Below are 11,692 nucleotides of genomic sequence, written 5' to 3'. Positions count from 1 at the left end.
CCCATTCCTCCTGACAGAGCTGGTGTAACTGAGTCCAACATATAACACTGATAAATAGTGTAAGAACACTTCTTCTCAAAGTGACATAACCCCATACACTTAAAATGCCACAGATCTGACCTGTACTTAAAGGCTTGTGATGTGGACTGGGGTGGTCTAGTGGTCTAAGCCGCTGTCTCTGGAGCACATAAACACCACTTCAGCATGGGTTTAAATCCACCCTATTGCCATCTCAGTATATTCTCTTATCTTTCCACTATGTCTCTATCCTATAAACAAAAAAAGAGAAGGGCTGCCTCACATCTTCCTTGATTAAAAACAGCCAGTTAGATTGAGGATGGAGAGGTAAAATGTGCAGTTGATAAAAGCAAGTAAACCAGAGAATAAGACTGCATTCTTCTGTCGCCTCTCATCCTCAAATCTCAAAATCTTCTTAATGAAGAAAAATATTCCGCCACTGGTGAAAAATAAAAGACATGCTGCCAGACTCAGCCATTCATAACAGTATAAAACCTTTCATCTGACCAAATGGACCCACACGTGGCTGTATATCACTACTGCGCAAGAGTCACTGTCACATACTCAAAAAAACATCAAACTCACTTAGCTACAGTGTACAGTGTACAGGTCATCATCTCATGCACTCCTTCCCTCCAACTAACTCCCTCTAAGTCGCAGTATAAACCCACTCAACACACATAGAAAGGGCTCTTTCCAGCTCTCAGTATGGCTTAAGGGGTAACACAGCCCTTCATGGTATTACATAACGTCTGTGTCATAAGAATGTCTCATGGGGCTGCGACAGAACGGTAAAGTGCCAATGGTGAAATTAGGGATAAGCCAATATGCTTCTCCAGCACTGTAGGTGGGGGAGAGGTTCATTACTAACATATAGTACTGGTGAGCATTCTGACCCCAAATGGCAAGAGCATAGTGCGTCATTGGGGTGAGTGCTATCAGTGCATTGTGTGTAGATAATGTTTGAAAAGCACTTTACAGATCAACTAAATGATCATTGGGTACCAAGTGTTTTATATCCTCAGAGGAGACAATTTAGCAAATGTAACAATGATACATTTGAATTGCATTAGTTATAATCCTAAATCCACCAAATCTGGGTAATCAAAGGTTTATTTTGTAATGTCTTCTTAACCAGCAATATTTTCCACTTACCTTATAAAGTGGTAATATGAATAACAAAGGAACAAAGGTATGAACAGCACAAGGCAAACTAAGTGAAACTGAATACATACTGTGCATTACTTTAACCAAAGAATATATTTCCGACAGGGCATATAGCCTAGATAGCTGATGTACACTACAGGAATGAAGACTGCACGTCAAATGACATCATGTGACACGCTTCGCTCTTTTTCTCATGGTGTGATGGATAATGTTCTTTCCTCTTGCCGAGTTAGATTCCCAAATTTGGGCATAAGGCAGGCTTTGACATACTTATTCTCTCGAAGTTCAAATACTGGGCATGGAGTGAAATAACAAATTAATGAAATGCTAATTGAATAGATATTCATTTGGCTCCGCCTCATTTGAACTTGAGTTGGTCTTTGTTGTGCTGTAATGTTGATCCAAGTCCATGTCTTGGTCAGGGTGTTCTGTAGGATATTATGAGGATAACGATATTTAGTTAAAGATTTCTGTGGCCCAGATATTAGGGAGAAGACAGTCCAAGCAGCCATTGATTAGAAATGACCTCCTTCACAGTATTTTCACTTGCATGTTCATTCATCTGCCAGTTAAATATTGGCCATTTTGTAATGAATGACACACAAATTCTAAAAAAGCGTCCCGGCCATTATTATGAGCTGTTCTCCCCTCAACAGCCTCCACTGTTCTCAACATAGTCCAAAACAAACAACGCACCCTGCTATTCCTGTTTATAGACTCAATATTTTACTAATGAATATTGGATAATTTTATGAGTTGTTTTATTCCAGGCTTCTGAGAAGATAGCGAGTAAATTAGTTTATTTTTGTCTTAATTAGAAAATGTACTATATTTTTGTTTTATAAATACATGTACATTGCTTTTTCTTGCTTAGACATTCGTAACAGAGAGAGAGAGAGAGACAGGTACAGAGAGAGACAGGTACAGAGAGATAGAGACAGGTACAGAGAGAGAGAGAGAGAGAGCGAGAGAGAGCAAGAGAGAGAGAGAGAGAGAGAGAGAGACAGAGACAGAGACAGGTACAGAGAGAGACAGAGAGAGAGAGACAGGTACAGAGAGAGAGAGAGAGAGAGAGAGAGAGAGAGAGAGACAGGTACAGAGAGAGACAGAGAGAGAGAGACAGGTACAGAGAGAGAAAGGTACAGAGAGAGAGAGAGAGAGAGAGAGAGAGAGAGAGAGAGAGAGAGAGAGAGAGACAGAGAGACAGAGACAGAGAGAGAGAGAGAGAGACAGAGAGAGAGAGAGAGAGAGAGAGAGAGACAGAGAGAGAGGTACAGAGAGAGACAGAGAGTAGGATCCAAGACATGATAGGTAACCCAGACGCAGGCGTGTGTGTGTACTCCGGAGTCAGCCACGCTACCACGAGGCCAGACGCTAGCAGCCGGAAAACTGTCATGGACATATCTGTAAGCGTTTTTAAACATATTGCATTGCTTCCAAAATGATGAAATCCCTTACAGTGAATGGTAAGCAAGTGTATGGTTGACAATGCACACTTCCAGCTGGCTCTAGTCTATGCGATTGAGTGTAGAGTAAACAATACATGTAGGTCTAGTAGAATATGTCTCCATTACTTGGGGCTTGCTGGTTGTACTCCCTTGAGGTGTGTTCGGCTCTTCACCCAACAACGGTCAAAAACACATGTGGCTCGGCTTCTTTAGAATTAGAAAAAAGTAAAGAACGTGCATGTGTAGAGAATTAACCTTCCCCTTGATACAATCTCAAAATCAATTTCCCCATTTTACTCAACATCACCTAAAAGGCTGTAGGCTTTTAAAAGGGGATCTTATCTCCTTCCATTTGTCTTCTTTCATTTGTTGTTAATGCCCATGGATACACAAATACATAAAAGACATTCAGATGGTGGGTGCATGGCAACAAGGATGCAGAATTTAATGCTCACCTGTGGGTTGATATTGATGGGTTGTCGGCACTGTTGGTTTGTTTAGGTCAGGAGAACTAACGTGTCAGGTTAGGAGACTGAGGTTAAGGTTAGGAAACGGGATAGGGTTAGTTAAAATGCTACAGTTGTCAACAACTGTTATCCTCAATGCGACAACTAGATAGAGCTGTAATGATAGCCACAAACCATCAGTCTCGAAAACCATCAGCATCATAACACCTACAGGTTAGCACTGGATTTTTAAAAATGCTACTAACGGGAGATTACATGGAGCTCCAGGCTAAAATAATCGTGGTTGCAACGAAAATAACTGAGGATCTATACAGACCAGCTGATCTGACGTTGTTACGGTGTCAAGCCGGCTTGATACTAGACAAAGGAAACAGTCATTGGCTTTATTCAATACTCCTGCCCCCAATGAAGTAACATCCTATCAGGAACAACGAAATCAGAATAGGAAAAATATAAATGGAAGAATATGACATATTACAACTAGTGATGGGAAGTTCGGCTCTTTTATTGATTCTCATTTTTTCGACTCAGTCAGTCAAAAGAACAAATCTTTTGACTCATTTTGTTCATTTGAGGCAGCAATGCCCAGAGCACGCAGGATATTCAAGAGTCTCGACATAGAACCCGTCGGGTATTGGCTTGAGCCTTTTTGAGTGCGCGACGTCACTCTGCTTACCGAAACACCAAAAATGGCAGACAATTTCTCTAGGGTCTGAAACCAGTATTAACCACCAAATTCAATGACAGTTAACATAACATTTAAATACGAATCTGACATTGTTGTCGATGAGGGCTTGTTAGCTACAGTATTTGATTCAGAAATGCTAGCTAGCTAACATTAGCTAGACTCGGGAGCTCATGGGGACATAGATAGGCTTCAGGAGCCAACTGGTTAGACATGATAACCAACAATAGCTGGCGACTAATTATTTTTAGACAAATATTTTCAACTCTTCGACTTATTTTATCCACTGACCACTGCATTTAAGAGGAAAGCTAATTTCTGAAATGTAGCTAGCTAGATCACTGACCAGGCAGTAGCCATTAACTTATCGTGGATGAATACATTTGTGTTAACTTGCTCATATCAAGCAATTACGTACCAGACCATTTGTGGAAAGGTCAAAATAACAATCAGTTGGCTCGTTTTTTGAATGATCAGACAGTGAATCTAAAATAAACTGCTAGCTAGTTGGTGAGGCTTTAATTTATTTCCCAATTAATTTGGTGATCAAGCTGAAGCTGTGTTTCCCAAGTAGTTTGGTCGGTGCTAACTGCCCATGCCGATGGAATCAGCTAGCTAAACAGAAGGCTCTGTAGAGCATCTGTTTGACGTCATTAAAATGACTAAAATGTCAATGTAAAAAGTTATGCACTCAATAAGGCTCAACCAATCACCCGATGGCTCATGAATATCCATGAACTGCCCCCTCCTCCTACAGAAGGAAATTTAGCCTGCCGGCGAACGATGAACTGACAACTCGAAAGGGTCATGATTCTACTAAAGTTCACCGTAAGGGGTTTTAAAGGCTCTGCATGGTCAAGCCGACAACTGGCCCGACAATGTGAAGTTAGGATGTGTTAGTTATTCCGTGAGAGATTTTAGGTGCCAAGCTTATGGTCATGTTGCAGCAGTATGTAGGTGGTAGATTCCTAGATGTGAGAAGTGTGCAGGAGGGCATGAGATGAAGGAATGTGTAGTATCAGGTGGAGAAAGTTGTGTGTATGGTGTGGAGGTGCCCATTGGGCTGGAGATCAGAGGTGTCCAGTGAGAGAAAGGCAGATTGAGGTTGCCAGTCTCTCGGTCCCTGCTTTGATGCACCTGTACTGACCTCGCCTTCTGGATGATAGTGGGGTGAACAGTCAGTGGTTGTTGTCCTTGATGATCTTTATGGCCCTCCTGTGACATCGGGTGGTGTAGGTGTCCTGGAGGGCAGGTAGTTTGCCCCCCGGTGATGCGTTGTGCAGACCTCACTACCTTCTGGAGAGCCTTACGGTTGTGGGGGTAGCAGATGCCGTACCAGGCGGTGATACAGCCCGACAGGATGCTCTCGATTGTGCATCTGTTGAAGTTTGTGAGTGCTTTTGGTGACAAGCCGAATTTCTTCAGCCTCCTGAGGTTAAAGAGGCGCTGCTGCGCCTTCTTCACAACGCCTTCTTCCTGACACCACACTCCGAGGGCCCTCACCTCCTCCCTCAGGCCGTCTCGTCGTTGTTTGTAATCAAGCCTACCACTGTTGTGTCGTCCGCAAACTTGATGATTGAGTTGGAGGCGTGCATGGACACGTAGTCGTGGGTAAACAGGGAGTACAGGAGAGGGCTCAGAACGCACCCTTGTGGGGCCCCAGTGTTGAGGATCAGCGGGGTGGAGATGTTGTTACGTACCCTCACCACCTGGGGGGCGGCCCGTCAGGCAGTCCAGTACCCAGTTGCACAGGGCGGGGTCAAGACCCAGTGTCTCGAGCTTGATGACGAGTTTGGAGGGTACTATGGTGTTAAATGCTGAGCTGTTGTCGATGAACAGCATTCTCACATAGGTATTCCTCTTGTCCAGATGGCTTAGGGCAGTGTGCAGTGTGGTTGCGATTGCGATTGCGTCGTCTGTGGATCTATTTGGGCGGTAAGCAAATTGGAGTGGGTCAAGGGTGTCAGGTAGGGTGGAGGTGATATGTTCCTTGACTAGTCTCTCAAAGCACTTCGTGATGACGGCTTATATCTGTTTCTTTGGTTAAGATAACTTCCTAATAATAACAATAAACTCTCCCTAACACATTCCAATTCAGACATTGTTTCTTCAATAAACTATAATATTCCACAGCAGGGCTACTGTCTTAATTACTCTGTTATTATATAATTATAATTATTTTATTACTCTGTAAGAAAATATGAACGTGTTATCATGTTGTTCTCTAAATAAATCATCTCTGATATCCACACAACATTGGAACTGTTAGACACACTTTCCACTACCAGCCTAACCATGGAAAGCTCATCACGCACAGACAATCACTCTGTATGCTGTTTGCGGGCTTTTTCGACAGTGCAGGCGACTGGTCTACAAAGAACCTTGCATCATAAATAATAGGCTATGTAGATCAGTCAGTCACAATTTACCCATAATACATTGCGGTTTTGATCCTAATCGAACACGGTCTGTGTTTTGTTTTTAAAAGTGATCGAATGAAAACATAATTATATAATTTGTGCAACTTTAAATAATTTTATTAGTATACAATATCATTTGATAAAAAATACAACACAAACACAAATGTCAAATGTGTAGCCTAGAGTTCAGGAATATTTACTTTTCCACTTTTAATAAGACAGGTAAAATCATTAATCGATTTACATAAATTGGAACAAAAAAAAGATTTATCCATGATTTTTCCATTCATTAAATGTGTAGGGTAGGCTACATTGACATAGTATATTAAGACAATAGGATTATAAGCAATAAGGCCCGAGCGGGTGTTCTCTGCACGATGCAACGCGGAGTGCCTGGACACAGCCCTTAGCTGTGGTATATTGGCCATATATCACAAACCCCCGAGGTGCCTTTATTGCTATTATAAACGCAATTAGAGCAGTAAAAATAAAATGTTTTGTCATTTCCGTGGTATATACCACGGCTGTCAGACAATCAGGATTGAGGGCTTAAACCCAGTTTACAAATATTCTACTCAGTTAATACATAACATAACTGCTTTACTGTCATTCTATTAATTTAGACGTTTTAAAAATAATCTACAGCCACTTTATTACTAGATTTCCCAACCGTGGTCACGTTTTCAATGCTAATCCTGTAGAATCCAGCAACGGCGCTGAATTTGTTCATTTTCAAAAGCTTCTGCACTGAATTATGTTGTCTTAACCTTTCCATCTTCAACCTGACCAGCTAGCTACAGTGAGGGACAAAGTGTTTGATCCTCTGCTGATTTTGTACATTTGTGTTATGGGATTTTTTATGAATAATGACTAAATGATGTACACATTTAACGTAGAATTATAACTAACATAATTATACCCTGCCTTTCTAGTAGCGTTAAATAATGTTTGATCATTGGGAAGGGGTTATGTAGCATAGATCTAGGAAGAAAGGAATGTATGTGGGTGTAGAAAGAGAACGAAGAAGAGCATGAACCTATGTTTGAACCGACCTGGTTGTAAATATGGGGAGATAAGATAGGACAGGGAGAGCCCCTCCAGAGCTCTAGTATCTGGGGGAGACTGGAACTGTCAACTGAGTGGTTATAAACTGTGGTGATACTCATGAGAAAATCCCTATGTTGGTGTGTATGTATGTGTGTAGGTTAGATAGAATGTTGTAAAAGGAACGTATTTGTGTATGCACGGCAGAGCTCTCGCAAATAAACTTGGATCTGATCAATTGTGAGCTGGGAATTCTGTCTGTTTTATTTAAGACCAGAACTTTACAACCTCTGGGTATCAGAAAGATGAAGATAATTGGAATTTATGAACATTGATTACAAAATGACTGAACAGTTTGCCCACAGACAAAGAAATTATCAGTCTATAATTTTAATGGTAGGTTTATTTCAACAGTGAGCAACAGAATAACAACAGAAATTGATTGGCATTTTAATGAGGGAAATATGTTTTGACCCCTCTGCAAAACATGACTTAGTACTTGGTGGCAAAACCCTTGTTGGTGATCACAGAGGTCAGACGTTTCTTGTAGTTGGCCACAAGTTTTGCACACATCTCAGGAGGGATTTTGTCCCACTCCTCTTTGCAGATCTTCTCCAAGTCATTAAGGTTTCGAGGCTGACGTTTGGCAACTCGAACCTTCAGCTCCCTCCACAGATTTTCTATGGGATTAAGGTCTGGAGACTGGCTAGGCCACTCCAGGACCTTAATGTGCTTCTTGAGCCACTCCTTTGTTGCCTTGGCCGTATGTTTTGGGTCATTGTCATGCTGGAATACACATCCACGACCTATTTTCAATGCCCTGGCTGAGGGAAGGAGGTTCTCATCCAAGATTTGACGGTACATGGCCCCGTCCATCGTCCCTTTGATGCGGTGAAGTTGTCCTATCCACTTAGCAGAAAAACACCCCCAAAGCATAATGTTTCCACGTCCATGTTTGACGGTGGGGATGGTTTTCTTGGGGTCATAGGCAGCATTCCTTCTCCTCCAAACACGTCGAGTTGAGTTGATGCCAAAGAGCTCCATTTTGGTCTCATCTGACCACAACACTTTCACCCAGTTGTCCTCTGAATCATTCAGATGTTCATTGGCAAACTTCAGATGGACATGTATATGTGCTTTCTTGAGCAGGGGGACCTTGCAGGTGCTGCAGGATGTCAGTCCTTCACGGCGTAGTGTGTTACCAATTGTTTTCTTGGTGACTATGGTCCCAGCTGCCTTGAGATCATTGACAAGATCTTCCTGTGTAGTTCTGGGCTGATTCCTCACCGTTCTCATGATCATTGCAACTGCACGAGGTGAGATCTTGCATGGAGGCCCAGGCCGAGGGAGATTGACAGTTCTTTTGTGTTTCTTCCATTTGCGAATAATTGCACCAACTGTTGTCACCTTCTCACCAAGCTGCTTGGCGATGGTCTTGTAGCCCATTCCAGCCTTGTGTAGGTCTACAATATTGTCCCTGACATCCTTGGAGAGCTCTTTGATCTTGGCTATGGTGGAGAGTTTGGAATCTTATTGATTGATTGCTTGCTTCTGTGGACAGGTGTCTTTTATACAGGTAACAAACTAAGATTAGGAGCACTCCCTTTAATCTCAGCTCGATACCTGTATAAAAGACACCTGGGAGCCAGAAATCTTTCTGATTGAGAGAGGGTCAAATACTTATTTCTTACTTAAAATGCAAATCAATTTATAACATTTTTGACATGCGTTTTTCAAGATTTTTGTTGTTGTTATTCTGTCTCGCACTGTTCAAATAAACCTTTCACTAAAATTATAGACTGATAATTTCTTTGTCAGTGGTGTGTAACGGCGTTCTTCGTTTGTCGAAAGAAAGTCGGACCGAAATGCAGCGTGGTGGTTACTCATGACTTTAATGAAAAAAGTGACACATGAAATAACTATACATATACAAAAACAACAAACGGAACGTGAAACCTAATTACAGCCTATCTGGTGAAACTACACAGAGACAGGAACAATCACCCAACGAAACACACAGTGAAACCCCGGCTACCTAAATACGGTTCCCAATCAGAGACAACGAGAATCACCTGACTCTGATTGAGAACCGCCTCAGGCAGCCAAGCCTATACAACACACCTACTCAGCCGCAATCCCAAATACTACAAACCCCAATACGAAAATACAATATATATGTCACACCCTGGCCTGACCAAATATATAACGAAAACACAAAATACAATGACCAAGGCGTGATAGAACCCCCCCCCCTCCCTAAGGTGCGGACTCCCGGACGCACCTCAAAACCATAGGGAGGGTTCGGGTGGGCGTCTGTCCATGGTGGCAGTTCCGGCTCGGGACGTGGACCCCACTCCATAAATATCCTAGTTCCTCCCCTTCGCGTCCTGGGATAATCCACCCTCGCCGCCGACCATGGCCTAATAGTCCTCACCCAGAACCCCACAGAACTGAGGAGCAGCTTGTGACTGAGGGGCATCTTGGGACTGAGGGGCAGCTCGGGACTGAGGCAGCTCGGGACTGAGGGGAAGCTCGGGACTGAGGGGCAGCCCGGAACTGAGGGGAAACCCAGTACTGAGAGAAAGCCCAGTACTGAGATGAAGCTCAGGTAGGTAGTAGGCTCCGGTAGATCCTGGCTGGCTGGCGGATCTGGAAGATTCAGGTTGACTAGCAGATCTGGAAGATTCTGGTTGACTGGCAGATCTGGTAGAATCTGGTTGACTGGCAGATCTAGAAGATCATGGCTGACTGGCAGATCTAGCTGCTCTATGCAGACTGGCATATCTGGAAGAGACTGGTAGACTGGCAGATCTGGAAGAATCTGGTTGACTGGCAGATCTAGAAGATCATGGCTGACTGGTGGATCTAGCTGCTCTATGCAGGCTGACAGCTCCTTGCAGACTGACAGCTCTGACTGCTCCATGCAGGCTGACAGCACCCTGCAGACTGGCAGCTCCTTGCAGACTGACAGCTCCTTGCAGACTGACAGCTCCTTGCAGACTGACAAATCTGGCTGCTTCATGCAGACTGACAGCACCTTGCAGACAGACAGCTCCCTGCAGACTGGCATCTCAGGCTGCTTCGAACAGGTAGGAGGCTCCGGCAGCGCTGTAGAGGAGGAAGGCTCTGATAGCGCTGAACAGGCGGGAGACTCCGACAGCGCAGGAGAGGAGAAAGGCTCTGATAGCGCTGAACAGGCGGGAGACTCCGACAGTGCAGGAGGGAAGGAAGGCTCTGATAATGCTGAACAGACAGGAGACTCCGGTAGCGCAGGAGAGGAGAAAGGCTCCGACAGCGCTGAGGTGGCGGGAGACTCCGACAGCACAGGAGAGGCGAGGCACACTGTAGGCCTGATGCGTGGTGCTGGCACTGGTGATACTGGAGCGAGGACACGCACAGGAAGCCTGGTGCGGGGAGCTGCTACTGGAGGACTGGTGTGTGGAGGTGGCTCTGGATAGACCGGACCGTGCAGGCGCACTGGAGCTCTTGAGCACCGAGCCTGCCCAAGCCTACCTGGCTCGATGCCCACTCTAGCCCGGCCAATACGAAGGGCTGGTATGAACCGCACCGAGCTATGCACCCGCACTGGAAACACCGTGCGTTCCATAGCATAACACGGTGTCTGCCCGGTCTCTCTAGCCCACCGGTAAGCACAGAGAGTTTGCGCAGGTCTCCTACCTGGCATAGCCATACTCCCTTTAAGCCCCCCCCAATAATTTTTTTGGGCTGCTTTTCGGGCTTCCATCCGCGTCGCCGTGCTGCCTCCTCATACCAATGCCTCTCCGCTTTAGCCGCCTCTAGTTCTTCCTTGGGACGGCGATATTCTCCAGGCTGAGCCCAGGGTCCTCTTCCGTCTAATATCATCTCCCAAGACCAGAAGTCCTTATATCGCTGCCCCTCACGATTAACAGGGAGAGTAGGCTCAGGTCTGACTCCTGACTCTGCTACTCTCTCCCTGAGCTCTCTTCCAATAAATATTTGGGGGTGACTTTCGGGTTTTGCTCTGCGCCGCCGTGTCTTTATTTTCGACTCCATTCGCCTATAGCCCTCTTCGCACTGCTCCAGCGAATCCCAGGCAGGCTCCGGCATTCTCTCTGGGTCGGCCGCCCACCTGTCTATTTCTTCCTACGTCGTATACTCCAAGCCTCTGCTGTCCATAACGTCCTCCCTTCGCTGCTGCCTGTTAACACGCTGCTCGGTCCGAGTGTGGTGGGTGATTCTGTAACGGCGTTCTTCGTTTGTCGAAAGAAAGTCGGACCGAAATGCAGCGTGGTGGTTACTCGTGACTTTAATGAAAAAAGTGACACATGAAATAACTATACATATACAAAAACAACAAACGGAACGTGAAACCTAATTACAGCCTATCTGGTGAAACTACACAGAGATAGGAACAATCACCCACGAAACACACAGTGAAACCCCGGCTACCTAAATACGGTT

This window comes from Oncorhynchus gorbuscha, linkage group LG06 (assembly GCF_021184085.1).
Source record: "Oncorhynchus gorbuscha isolate QuinsamMale2020 ecotype Even-year linkage group LG06, OgorEven_v1.0, whole genome shotgun sequence".
Lineage (NCBI taxonomy): Eukaryota > Metazoa > Chordata > Actinopteri > Salmoniformes > Salmonidae > Oncorhynchus > Oncorhynchus gorbuscha.
This window is presented reverse-complemented; position numbering follows the sequence as displayed.